Below are 15,575 nucleotides of genomic sequence, written 5' to 3'. Positions count from 1 at the left end.
AAGGGGGGGGTAGAAGGATACAAAGAAGTTAAAGAACTTATCTCAAGAAAATTGCTAAGCGCTGGAATCTGTGAAATCTGTAATTGTGATAAACTGATTTCTGAAATCTCTCCTTACAGGAAAAGAGGAAAATGAAAACGCTCCAAATGAGGCCTAGACTATTTTTGAATTAGTTGCTCAAGATAGATGAAAGGTACCAGATAACATCAAAGATGTAAAAACATGGAGACTAGAAGTTCAGCCAAAAAGCTAATTTCTTATCTCCAAGTACCTTCAGTATTTTCAAAATAAAGGACCAGTATCAAAGAGAAATTTTATAAGCATACTACACATCTTCTGCAACACAAAGTATCTGAAAATTTAATATGATGTAATTTTCTAGTCACTCACTGGAAAACACTGAGACTCACACCTCAGCTCTAGTGACTCTTAACACTGCAAAATGCTCTTTTCAGCACAGGTTCCTATCCACAACTCTGGCTCGCAGGGTCTTTAAAAAGTCTCAGTATCTCTGTCTCTTCCAACCACCATCCATAGTTTTCTTTCACTAAGCAGACTAACTTCTCTCAAGTCCTGAAGCTTGAAAAATTAGCATTTTTCACTGCCTTTTCACAACTCTGTCTCAATTCCATTTTTCCACACTTACCATCCAAACTCAGACATTTCTCCAGCCCACTCATCACATTTTCACCACCATCTCTGAGTTTGACAATGAGTCAGTGTCTTTCTACCTATACAAGCACAGCTCAAGGATTCACCTGGGACTCACGACCACGTTTCATACAGCACATCTGCATGAGCTTGGCTTGGCTTTACTAAGTAAACAAGGTTAAGATGTAAGAATTCAAACTGCTTGGAAATTAAAGCATTTAACTGCATCTGTTGATTTGAAATAGTAAAAGGTACTGACACAAGAAAAATAAATAAAAACAGCAATTCACTAAGATCAGGATCAGCTTATTCCAAGGAGCAACAAGGGTTGAAACATCTTCACCTTACTAATGACTGCTTGTATTCAAAGATTCATCAGATGTCTGCATTGGCTCTGATATTCAAACCAAGGTTAGTCCAGCAATGTGCTAATCTTCATCATATGTAATCACCTACGTCATGTATATCATGCAAGCATCTCTCAATGACAAAATACGTCCAAAATGATGCAGAAGGTAGAGAGAGAAACACTGGTCAAGTTCACTGCCCCCATTTATCCTTATCTCCTGTACACATGTCCATTTTGCATGTGAATCAAAAAGGCTTCCATTACCAATCACTGACATCAGTGATACGCTATTTGTTTCCACTTTTCATTTCTCTCCATGTCCTGTAGCAAACTGTATTGCAACTGCAGGGACAAGCATGTTGAGCTGGCCCACAGCATACTATAAGCACAGGTGACAACAGACCTAAAAACCAGCTGTAACAAGTCTCTCATAGTTCCAAGGAATCTGATCTGCTTACAATACTCTTAACGATTTCCTTCCAATAGTCCAGATTTCATCAGACTGACACAGACGTACTTCTTTTCTGTCCTTGGGAAAGAAAGGGAAGCCTTTGATCAAATTCTTCAATTCACTTAAAAGCCTGTGTGCATATAAGAGAATAGACTTGCCCAAATCTCAGAAACAGATCAACAATTAGCAATTTTGCCTAAAAACATCCAGTGTAATGAAGGTGCACTAGAGATACAAGAAACTTTTAGTTTGAGTATAGTATAATAGATTGGAACAGAAGGTAGGGTCCAGTACTGCTATTATCACCAGTGCTTAGCTTATCTAATTTTCATCTCTTCAAGGCCAGCTACAAACCTTCAGAGTAAGTTTTGATGTGTTTCAATCACAGACATTTCATTTGAGCATTTCACCATTTCACTTTTCACTGCCTGTAAGCAAGCACTTTATAATTCAGTCACTGTACAGAAGCATACTATACATTATTCATGACTCTGGAGAAACAGAGTGGGTAGGTTGCACAATTTCAGAAGCATAAACAGTAATATGAATTTGAAAGAAGTGAATTGAAACTATCATTCCAGAAGAACCACTGAAAACTTTAATTTAAAAATGTTTCCAAAAATTTTCAAAAAAACATTCAGCAATGACTTCTCCAGTGAATCGCAGAAAAGATTCTGTGACAGCAACAGAGATAAAAAGTCTCAAATACAATGATCAAGGGAGGCTGAAGTACTATTTTCCCAAAGCTCTGGTGCCAAACACTGTTAGCTGTTTGAACAAAAACATTATGTATATCTTAAGAAATGGCAAAAACAAAAATAGCAGTCTGGAAACATTTGCACTTCTGGGGCTGACAGAGAATACTGAACACATGCAAGATGCTGAAAAAGGCAATAGCAGAAATATTTAACCAGAAACACAAGTTTCCCTTTTCTTCGTGTATCACTTTCCTTAATTTGATAATAATGACATAATAATAATGACAATAATAATGTTTTGAACTGTATCACTTTAACTTATAAAGTCTATTATCTTCAAGTAAACAATTTCATATGTAGTAGACTGAGAAAAAGTACTTCAGATAACTTCAATATAAATTAATCTACACTGAAAATACCATGCTGCTTAATTTCAGAATTTTATCAATCTTCATTACTAAAAAATTAATCATTTTGTACTCATGGGTTAATATTAAATTTAGACGCAGAAATTATGAGAATGGGAATTTTTCTTAAGCATCTCATGAAACAGTAAAACTAACCTTGAATGAAATAGGAAGATATTATTTTCAAAACTAAAATGAGACTAAGATATTTAAGTAGAACTAAGCAGATAAGTTACTAATTCAAGTCTCAGAATAAGGGACTCCAGTTTTTCAGAAATTTAATCTTATGTGATTTCTACGCTAAGCAGGACCAACTGAAAAAAATGTTAGGTACCAAGTACTATAAACTTCACTCAAACTTCCTTTCCCACAAAGATGCGGAATATTGTTATAAAGATAAAGCAATGAAGTGGGTCAGCACAAACTAAAGTGTACTTTCCTTAAGAGGAGAATCCAGATGAAATGGTAGCACACAGGAGCATGGCACAGGTCTCACAGCTTGTAATTGCCCTTGCTGACCACTACCTGCATACACACATACAATCTATGCAAACCTACGTGAGTGTGTGTAGCTACATACAAGGTGACCACAGTAGTTTTGACTCAGAAAATAATGGCTAACTCACAGAAACTGTTCAGATCAAGTCTTCAAAGAACTTTGATCCCTATCAGAGTATTAGTACCCTTAAGACTCTCCACAGAAAGCCAGTTCACCTGACCTGTTTTTGCATGAAGTGGGAAGGGACATACTTCCTGGTGGTGATGAATGAAAGGGCAAGAGGAACCAGACACAAATTGAAACAGTGCACATTTTAGCATAAGCGGCAGCATTTTTTTGTGTGTGTATTTTTCGTTTGTTTGTTTGCTCTACTGCGAGGAAGGTCAAACAGAACAAGAGAGGCTGCAGAAACCCCATTTATGGAGGTACAGAAAACCCAGCCAGCCCCTGCGTGGAGTGAGTTACTCCAGCTGACCTTGCTCTGAGCAAGGGGCTAGAGATTAAGCTCTAGAGGTCTCTTCCAATCACAGCTGCTCTGTGATTCAGCTCTTTATAAAAGCAAAAATGGTTTAGACAAGCCTTTCAGAACTGAAGAAAATTAAAGTCCTACAGTTTACTTATTGTTCTTTAATGTGAAAAACTAAGATTACCACTGGAGTTTTAAAAGCCCGCTGGTTTTCTTATCTCTTTTTCACAGCCAGTGTTATTAAAAGAACTGTCAGTAGGTACCAGCAGACGAAAGGCTGTTTTTATGTAAATTTAAATAATTTTACTATGACTGGTTACAAAATAACACTTTTTTTTTTTCCATTTCATCTGCTTTGCATCTTAAGATATCAAACTGCTGCTTTTTATATACCAGTAATGGCATAAACTCTCCAAAATGCAAAAAATGTCAATTAAATACTAGACTGATGAGCACTGCTCTGACTGCTAAAACTGGCAATACTGATTTTACTCATGCAAAACCTAAAATCTCAACAGATGTAACTTTTCTTTTAAAATGAACATTAAGCATCTTTTCCTCAAACGCATATCTTAACATCCCTCTACAGGCTCACATGCTTGGCAGTTACAATTACTTATTTTTCATCAAGCCAGAAAAATCTAGAAATTGCTCTCTTTATCTGTCACTTATTATTAAATAGTCTTCAAAACTTATTAAGTAGGGTTATCCTCACCAAAAATTCTCATGCTGTTACTGAATGTAATTTTTTTTTTTTTTTTACTATCTTCAAAACTCATTTATTCCATTTTGGTGTGGATTCTTAACTTACACTGTGTTCCACCCACAAACACCTTCATCCTTGGTTCTCCAAATCTCAGCACTGTTGAATAGTAATGCAAAAATATACTCCCTTAGGAAGTCATGTCCAGAACAGTCGGTAGACCAGAAACAAGAAGTCCACTGAAATTCTGAAACTGACTATCAAGGTCATAAAGGCAGAATTTAAACTTTATTTTAATTGCCTGTTACCAAGCACAAACAAGTCAGTTCTCCCTGGTGGTTATACTAATCAGCATGCATTGCGTTAGATGGAAAAATGCACAAGAATCTCATCCATTCTCTTTTATATTCTATTTGCCTTAATTTCTAAGCAGAGACAGGATATGAAATAAGCGGTCCATATCATAAGATCCAAAGAGACATCCATTTTGAGGCCTGGAAAGGCGTAATACCAACATAATATCGAAACAGAAGATTTACTCCTCTCCCTTTATTTCCCTAGGTAACATCAGGATCAGGTATAATTTGTCACTGAATTTCATTAACAAGCATGCTTCAGAAAAGTCTTCAAAATTATGAGATTTTTAAATCCAAGAATAAAACACAGTTGCAGTTTAGACTGAAATATGCACTTTTATTCATACAGTATTTTCTTACCAAATTATAATCAAGTTTCTGCTATGCAATTTTGATACTGCTATTGCTAGCTTTTATTGCTGTATGAAATTGCAAACACCTAAAGCCTGCCAAAACAACTTCATCACACCTATTTCATTTGTAATTGCCTTTTGTAAGAATTAGATCTGAAATTACTGTTTAGGTGTTATAGTCAAGTAAGTGGCAACAAATTTTTATCAATTAGGTTACATACAGATGGATTTTTGCAATTAACTGAGAAAATTCTATTATGTTCTAATATATCCTAAGTTAGCTATTAGTCCACTGATATCACTGAATTATACTTGCATTTACTTCTATCAACTTCAGCTAAAACTGAACAACATATCAAGCATCAATACCCACTTAGCTATCATTATCATTAAAATTTCCTCTGAAAAATACAAACACATCATCAAACATATTTCACCATATGTAGGATGCTGAAGCTTTCATAAAGTCCTGAAAATGCTCTCAATTGCTACAGCTTTCATGACACGTTCCATCAGTAAAACCCAACTATACACACTAGCTTCCAGGAAGAGTACAGGGTTAGTTGTCTCTGTTTGCTTTTAATTACAAATAGTTAAATTGAATAAATTATTTTCATTTTAGATTTCAATTAAAGAACTGAGGCTCTCAAATCAGAAATGACTGAAGAATATTCTGACTTTTTGTCAAACACAGCACGTTTTCTTGACTAGTCGATAAATAATGTGACAGCAAATGTGCTCCAACACCTATGTTTTTTCTTGCAAGTCACTGGACAATTGCACCTCTGAAGTTTATTTTTGCCCCCACAGGGAAACCTAATCACATACAATGGCAGTAACAATCATTCAATACATTAAAACTAGATGGGAGAAGGAAAAAAAAAAATAAAAATAAGACATGCCAAGAAAACCATACATCCTTAAGAAAAGAAAAACCAAAACTGTATTTTTAAGGGATGAAAGCGTATTCTGTGCTTGGCAGAAGCATGATTTTTCATTAGTTCCAAAAGCAGACAAAGGATGCAAGAACAACACTTCAGACAAGTAACATTTCCTGTTCAACCACACTTACATTTATTATCTTAGATGCATACAAGCTCCTGTACAATATCGATGGGCAGAAGCTTTCTCACTCCATACAAACTTATCCATTTCCAAGTGACAATGCTGACCTTTCGGTGTACTATAGTTGCTGATACTTTGCTCTCTGCTCCAACAATTTATAATAATATATATCAAAAATGACATGCAGAAATAAGTGTACTGTGCTGTATAGCTCATGTGTAAGGTCTCTGTGATTGCTAATTAGAAAGGACGCTTTCCTGAATTATTATATTTTGCATGCAATTACGGCAGAGCAACAACATAAATTAACTTTACAGAAAAAGGCATTCAATATTGTTGCTGGAGATACATATATTTCCCTTCCCCGATAATCAGTAAAATTCTATATGAGAAACAATGCACATAGAATGGCTTTGTTTTTGTCTTTAAAAGAGAACAGTGATTTCTGTAATAGAATTCAAATGCTTGGCCACCCTTCCTCTACCTTCCTAACCTAACTTTTGTTTTCTTTTAATGAGAAAAGGGAAAGTCAGCAAAACAAAATGTCACCATTAAATCATTTCACAGCATTTTGTGTCAGAAATGTAATGGAAAATGCACACATCATGGGAAAGGTTACTGTTCTTCCAGAATATCTTTTCTGTTGGTTCAGGGCGTATCTTTCTACATAACTGTGCAGGCACTACTGATAGTTGTTCTCCCTAGGCTTAATTTGGCAGTTGAAGGATTGTGGCATTTTCAGGAAACCACTGTGCAGTGATTTTAGTGGTTATCTGGCTGAAAGCAATGGTATGATTTAGAATAATTACTCTGTTTACGTGCAATGGTAAAAGTCAGTTATGACATCAAATTCCAGCGTCAGCTTATATTTTACTGTGTATTTCCCTAATATGACAACATATCAAGACCTCAGTCAGAATTACAAAAATTTATTGTACATGTTCCTCAACAGCAAAATACATGTGGAACACAAGAGTGTTTTATTCTTAGTTTAACTGACAATTATGAGAAAAATAAAAATGAAACGAGAAAAAGACAGTTTCACCCAGGTAATCAGAGAACTGAAAATTAATTAGTGCTTGACCTTTACATTATTACAATAACTGATATGAAAAAGGGAACAAAGGCTTTTTTTTTTTTTTTCTCCTTTTCCCCATTCTACAGTCTTTCTCTTAAAAGCCAAGTGAAGTTACCAGGCGTTCCTCAACATGAAGTCAAAGAAAGGTTTGAAAATTTAGCTGCCACCTTATTCAAGATAGCATGGCAAAGTTCTTGAATTTTTTTTTTATTTTTTTTTTCTCTGAGCTTCATATGACAACATCCAAAAAACATTTGTTCAAATAAGATAAAAAAAAAAAAGATATTTCATGATAAAGATCAAGTATTAAAAAAAAAATCACTTCAAAAGGTAAATGCCTACGAACAACATGAAGAAGTAGAAGAATGAGATTGTTATAAAGCAATGATGTGCTAAATGCAGAGATACTGAATGCTTGTCTTATTATGGAACCAGATCTGTGGCTTTTTGAATGGCAGATATGAATTAATAATTTTTATTGATATGAGAATGCAAAGCCATCACATATAGGTTATGGGAATAATCGCACTTTCTCCTAAGAAGTCAGTTTTATTAATTGTAAAACAAAACAAAATCTGAATCCAGCCTTGGATATATGTGATTAAAAAAAAATATCCAATTGTGAAATACATGTAAAAGGCAACAACTAAATGAATAATTACTCCAGATTATCCAGTCAGTAATTTCAATGGCTGCAAGGACAGGGAACCAAAGTAAGATCATCCACAATAGGCAAAATTGTAGTGAATAGTAATATTATGCCAAAATATAAGAACAAAAACTAAAACCAAGAGCTATATTCTTTTTCAGAAAAAGATATTCTATTAGAAGATTAATATTAACTTGTAAAATTGTCAAACTTCCTTTTAGAAAATTTTGTGTAAAGCACTTCAGCTATATCAACGTTTTACTACAAAAAAATGAATTTCTCCTCTAACATATGCTGCAAAACAGCCTTCTTTACACAGTACATCATGGTGCTAAAGAGGCACTGTAAGGAGAGGTTTTTTTTTTCCTTTCTCTGTGGTTCTAAAAGTATGTTTTCCAGTCCCCAGCTGTGATATATGTTAGTTTACAGAATTATTGAGTTAAAAAAGAATAATATTTAATATTCAAGTAGACTATCCACAACTGTCCAGAGATCATCATTTTCCACCATATAGAAAATTTTCAATTTAGTCCGAAATTAACAAGAAATTGCACACACTTTTGCTCCATTAACTTATTAATGAAAATTTGTGCTATATGCCATTTTACTCACATCAATAAAAACTGTGGTTGATGCTTAGAAAAAAAGACTCAAAGGAGTTAAGCTCCCAGTACTCTTATCTACTTTTCATGTACTTCTTCAGTAACAAAACATATGTTCGCTCTGATTCCACATCAAATTTTGAATATTGCAGTTGATTTTTGCACTAATAACTCAAAGCTCTTACTATTAAAACCCCACACAGGTTATCTAACTACAGATCAAAGAGGAGCAATAGTAGTGGGCAGCAGTAACAAAAGTAAGAAACAGAATCGACTGCATACTAGGACAAATTATTATCATTTAGCATACTCAATTCATAATTAACATTACACTTCTGTGGACAGACAGTTACTTTAGAAAATTGACTCTATAGATGCTCAATTGATGCTAATTGTGTCAAGCCAAAATTAAGGCTGCAATGTTTAAAAGGTTATTGCTTCCTGCCACTGTCTTCTACCATGTTCTTTCAATATCTGAACACAAACATTCTCAGTTATAAATTTCTTAAGTGCTTCAGTTTCATGGTTTCTGTAGCTATGGCTCAGTTTAACAATGCAGAACAAGTGAACTGATAAAGAATTTGACATTTGTTTTTTGAACACTGTTCTATGAAATGCTCTGATGTGATAACCTTGCTGCACTGAAAGTTACTGAAGCTGTTTGGCCAGAACAATGGAATATGTGACACATACAAATGCCAACTGAATTGGATTATTTGATACACGTCTGATGCTTTAAGAAAAAATTCTTAAGAATAACCACAGAAATAAATGCTACTGACCCTATCAAGATAAATATTTAAATCTGTTGCAACTATAATGTATTACCAGGAACCAGGCTGGGAAATATTTCGCTAGGTCATCAGCCTCTGCTGTTACAGATAAAGTAATTCCAAACTCTCTGCATATTGTTTTGTTAAAGTAATTTTAATCTTCTGCAGAGGCACCTCACTCATGGGTATTTTTTTTCCTCTAAAGAACTCACTACTTAGAGGAAAGATAATCAACAGAGCCTGAGTATTATGCTTTTTAATTCTTTTGAAACTCAGGAATAAGAAGAAGGTATGGAGGCCTCTGATCCATGTATTTCTTAAGACAACCAGAAAAATAAGATATAAATCCTGAAATATCGAGCAGTTTTGGGATCAGTTGACAACTGCCAAATACAGTATAAAGCTCTAATGTACAAATCCATGATTGCAGCACAGACTTAATCAAGCAGCTGCAACCAGAAAAAAGGATAACTACTTCTGAAAATTCACTCATCAAGAAAAGTAAAATATTATTAGTAGAACAGAAAGTAATTCCGCAGAAAGATCTGCCTGAATTTCTATTTACTAGCAGTTACTTGAAAAATGTACTACTTCGAAAATTCATGATACAAGTCCACAAACATTTAAGATCAAGAGACTGAACACCAATACCAAGATCTTCTGATAATTAAACAACTGAATCAAATTTGCCTCTGAAGAGTGCAGAAACTTCCACTCTATAGTGGAAGTTTAAAGCCCAATAAAGAGATTAAAGCCCAGTATACAAGTAATTGAGAGTCACTGGCCTACGACTTTTAAATAGACAGGTAGACAGAGAGACAGACAGATAGATAAAAAGATAGATAAATCTTGCACTGAACTTCATGGGGGGATTGATCACTAAACAGACTGGGAAATAACTGGAAGAAAAACAAGTAGCCAAGGAAAAATTAATCCTTGATTGATTTCAGGAGAGGAAAGTAAAACAAACAAATAACTTTGGGAAATAAAAAATAAAAAAATCACTTGGTAATGGGAGCACTGAAAAATCTTGTGAAACATTACAATAATACTCCAGTAGGGTTTGAAAACCTTTGCAACAGTGAGAGATATAAGCATACATTCTTCTTCTACTCTACATATTTAAAACAAACAAACAAACAAACTTAATTTCTTTATAGTATTTTCATGAGGAATATCATAAAAATGTAAATACTATTTAAAAAAGAAATTCACAGAAAACATCTTTTTCCTGAAAAGTACGAAGATCATTCTTTTCTATATCTGCACTTGATCACAGGTAAGTAGAATAATCTTCTATTAAATTTTGTACTGTCTTGCAAAAGCATGATTTAATAGCATGATTTAGAAAAAAGTAGCATTAGATCATCTTTGTACGTACTGCCTAACCTGGCTTTCCTGTTTCTAATAACAAAGAGTTGAATGGAAACAAATCTATTAATCTAAACAGTATCTCTAAAGTTTCTGTTTCAGGTCATTTCTGGGCAGATTGCCTTTAAGATCAAGATTATATGGTGTCAAGAATTAAACTACCACTGAAAAATGAAATTAGTTATCTGAAAATCTGAGTATAGATTTTCAAGTGAGTTGAATTTCCCCAAGACCTAACTGGTTAGACAATGTCAGGGCAAAGAAATAATGCAGGCTTCAGTCTACGTTTTGCTTTCTCATTTTTATAAAACAACAGACATCCACGTTAAAGAAACCGTTTAGTTACCACAGTTAAATGGACTGGTTTCTAATTAATTCAATAGTTTGCTATGGATTTCTTGCAATAAAACTTCAAATGTTGCAGGTATATGCAGCTTTAGAGGACTGACTAACTGAAATACAAGTGTAAATATATATATAAATAGATAGATAGATATAGATATGTGTGCGTGTGCTTGCGTGTGTTCACTTGCTATCTAGCATCAAAAGAAATATCTTTGAGAAGGCAGTAAAATGAATGAGGAAAAAAGAATATTATATGGCAGGTAACTTATGCAATTAGAAAAGTCAACATGCAGTTAACATGCAATCCCCATAAATTATGTAACAGAAATAAACTACAGTACTAAACAAGAAGCTTCCCTTCATTCAAGTACTTCATTCCAGTAAGATAATGCATTTATAATCCTTTGTAAAACCTAAGACTGTTGCAAATTGTGGATAAATTAACTAATATTTTCCTTACAATTAATCTCTACATTAACAGCCTTAAACTACTGTAAATCATACTATTTCAATTACTGTGATAGACTGTTAATTTTGTTGCAGTGCATTTAAAGTAATTAATTATTAATGTGCTTGTTCTGAAAAACTTCAGCTCATGCAGAGCTTCAAAACTGGCAGCTGACTAACAGCTAAGGAACGAATCTTTAACTTGAAGACTGATAGGCACCTCACATAGAAAGGAGAGAAACAAATGATATAAAGACATACTTATGCAAGACAAATGCAATTAAGGAAATGTGGTGAGCAACAGTTTCAGAGTAAAAATCTTCAGAGGACTCAGAAGAACTTAAAATATACTTCCTGTTCAAAAAAATAGAATTAAGGCATACAACTTTGTTCAGCTAGGGACTCAGTTTTTCATACAGTGTCAATTATCCTAAATACAATATGCACATTTGTAGCACCATTATTACAGATGTTGTATAGTTTTTCAAGATTTTCAGTTATTTTGTGACTTGGTGACTGAGATATGACAAACTTTATAGTTAGATGTATCAGATATGTTTTTTTTTCTTTCAGTAAATCTGTCACTGTATGTTTTCATCTATTACTCACCTTCCCCTTTAAGACCTGCCTTGATACAGTGACTGCACATTTAGAATATCATGTTTTACCTACTTTTAAGTAAGCATCTGCATTAAAAACAAATACTGTATGCATGCTTAGGAGCTCACTTATCAATTTTATACATTTTTGAATACAATAATCAATATTCAAATCTATTTGCAAAAGTTTAATATTTTCTTCAAATAGAACCCTAGTCTGTTAGATTCTCTGTTATGCTATCAAAAGAAATGAGAAAATCTAACTCAACTGACAATGAAGTGTAAAAAGTCAACACATAAGATGTGATATAAAGAAATCCAATGCTTTATCAGATATTTCTTTAAATTGGCCAACGTAATTATGATTTGGTCTCATACATAAACCACATCTTAATTTTGGTCTTCTTTTCACATATTAAGTATTTGAATATTAGTTTTGTGTCGTGGGTTGTTTTTTTTTAATTTATTTTTAAATATACTATATTCCTAAACGCTTCCCAAGCACACTAGGAAGGCAAAAGCTAAAAATTATAGATTTGTTTGTTTTTAATAGCAGCAGTTCATCTTAATTTTGTTATTTTATCAAAACAGAATAAACAATATGTTAAAAGCACTTTGTGCATAGTGGCACAATTACTTCCTCATGGAGAACGGTGCAAAACAGAAGGCAAGCTTTACCTATTAAATACTGAGTCATACTTTATCTTATCCATGTTTCTACTAAATATAGTTAAATTATCAAGAGAGCTATTAGACAATATCATAAGAACTTTATAAATAAAAATTAGTTTAAATTAAAATTATTATTAGTTTAAATTTATAGTGCCCACTGTAAATTCCTCTACCAAATTCTCAGTGACAAAACATATGCCTCACATCAAATCTATCTACACCTTGTATTAAATATTTAAAAACCTACACTACATTTTACTATAATTTTTCTCAAAATTCAGTTCATTTGATTTAATCATTTGATTAAATATTCATTTGAATATTCAAAATTCACAATTCTCTAGTCAATGATATGGCTTCCTTATAGTCATTTATCACTGAATCATGGAATGGCTTGGGTTGGTAGGCACCTCAAGGATCATCAGTTCTCAACCCCTCTGCCATAGGCAGGGCTGCCAATTGCTAGAAAAGTACTAGATCAGACTACCCAGGGCCTGATCCAACCTGGCCTTACACACCTCCATGGAAGCGGCATCCACAACTCTCAGGGTAACTTGTTCCAACACCTCACTACTCTCAGTGAAAAACTTCCCCCTGACAAGTATTCTACATCTCCCCTCCTTTAGTTTAAAATCATTTCCCCTTGTCCTATCACTATCTACCCTTGTAAAAAGTTGATTTTCTTCATGTTTATGAACTTCCTTTAAACAGTGGAAGGCCATGAGTTCTCCCTCATTATTATGATACACTACACTTATTTGAGTGGATTGCTTTGATTAACTTTTTGCTGTCCAAATAATCTTTTAAATAGTAACTGTTCCACTAATTTCATAACAGACAAAAAACTGCACAAGTATTTTATAATTATAAAAATAATACACAAAAATGAATATAACAAATGTATTTAAAAAAAAGGTGTTGCAAAAAGATTTCAAGATTGATTCACTCATTTTGTGGACAAAACCAGAAAATGTGAACTTTTAATATACTCCATATTCATATTGGAAACATCTATGTATGAAATCGGACAGTAGTGATTAAAAATACAGTCTCCACATTTCTATAAATTATATGGCAACTACTCACACACACGCAGAAGTACTGTGTCAATATGGTTTTTAAAAAGCTAATAAATATGGATATTCTAACTTCAATCAATTTTTTAGTACAAAACTGAAGTCAATAAGGTAAACTTCAGCCAATTAATGAACTATCATGATTTACGCAAACGAAACCTGTCTTTTCAGGAATAGTTTCAAACCATTTTACAGATAATTATTTAAAGATTCTGTATCCATATGAACAACAGGTTAAGTAAAGACATTGATAATGAATAATCCTGCAGCCATTCCATGCTGCAAATAAGCATCTAAAATTGAGATTAAAAAAACTGAATCTCCATTTGTCAAACAGTAATAGCTGGTCGAGCAATTTAATACTTTTCATTCCAGATTTAGTAATAAATATTCACCTTTGTTCACAAAACGTGTATTTTACAAAACTCATTCAACCGTGGCTGAAAGACTGTGCTGGCAAATTAGCAGCCAATAAGCATTTAACTGCAGTTCAGAAACCACTTAATTATAAGCAGCTTTCTGTTTCATGATGTCTTCAACTCAAAAACATTTGCCAAATTGCAAATTCAAGGGGCCTCAGGTCTGAATTACCTCAAACCTCCACACGACAAACAAAGCAATTTACATTTCGAGCATAGGAGAGGAAGAGTGCAGCATTGCAATGTTTGAAATAAGAGAAATAATTGCTTATCTTCCTCTAATCTCTGCTCAGTTAGCAGCCAAAAGTGAGACATCTATGTAGCTTTTAGAACATAACATTTCTGAAAAATGGATTGTTCATGAATAATGTAATTAGCTCTGTCTCTGGTAACATAAGATACAAAACCTGGAAGGCTCCATCAAGATTATTCTTCAAATCTGCAGTTTCAGCAGTTGTGCATTCTCATTTAACTTACTGATCAAATTGCACATTCAAAAAAAATCTCTTCAATAACATCCTCCCTAACCTGCCTTTTCTTCATGGAAGACAAAAACAAAATGCAGTAAAGACAAAATATTTGCTGAGTGAGAGACAGACAATTAAAAAAAATAATTGTTTTCTGAGAAACATTTGACTGTAACAACGAACAGTGGCAAAATATGTACTTCTTACAAAAAATGCTATCGACTTAAATTTAAAATAACACTAATTTGCTTCTAAAACTAATTAGGAGGATAGTTTACAATAGAATTTTTTAGGGTTTGACACGTAATATGTTTAGTTTAGGTCAGTTTGAATTATTACTAAAATCTTAGTATTATATAATAAACAAGACATACCATTCAATTTCTACTGTGTTTTTAATTTTCAGCCTAAATATATGGTTCTGGTACTGACTTACAGAATAAGCCTGATGAAGAAAATTAACTGACTACCCTTACTGCAGTAAGGCATGGTATACGTTTCCAGGATTTGTTCCCATAACCAAACAGCTTTCTGGCACTGCTGATTTCTTGCCAACTGTTATGAGAGCAGGTCTGAAGAAAGCCATTTTCCTGTTACAGAGAGTTAAAAACTGTTGCCACCAATTACCGTGTTTTTGTGTTAACAGATCTTATGATATCCTCCTGTTTTTCAGCCTGGTCCAGGGAAGGAACTAGGAGGCCAACCGAGCTGTAAAGTACCTTCACAACAGTTATTGATGTCCTAGAAGTACTTCAATTCAAAAGAATCCTACACCTAGGAGAATTAAGTGTGTGCATCGAAACAGGTTAGGGTCTGATCAGCTGGAAAGGAGTTCTGCAGAGAAGATGATGAGCTGGCAGCGTACCCTTATGGCCAAGAAGGCCAATGGTATCCTGGTGTGCGTTAAAGAGTGGCCAGAAGACTGAAAGAAGTTATCCCACCCTCGTTACTCTGCCCTGGTGAATTCAAATCTAGAGAACTGCGTCCAGTTCAGGGCTCTTCAGTTCAAGACAGACAGACAACTCCTGGAGAGAGTCCACAAAGACAGTAAGGGGCTTGGAACAGCTCCCTTATGAGGA

Source organism: Meleagris gallopavo, chromosome 6, assembly GCF_000146605.3.
Source record: "Meleagris gallopavo isolate NT-WF06-2002-E0010 breed Aviagen turkey brand Nicholas breeding stock chromosome 6, Turkey_5.1, whole genome shotgun sequence".
Lineage (NCBI taxonomy): Eukaryota > Metazoa > Chordata > Aves > Galliformes > Phasianidae > Meleagris > Meleagris gallopavo.
The sequence above is the reverse complement of the archived record's forward strand: the minus strand, read 5'-3'. Positions refer to the sequence as shown.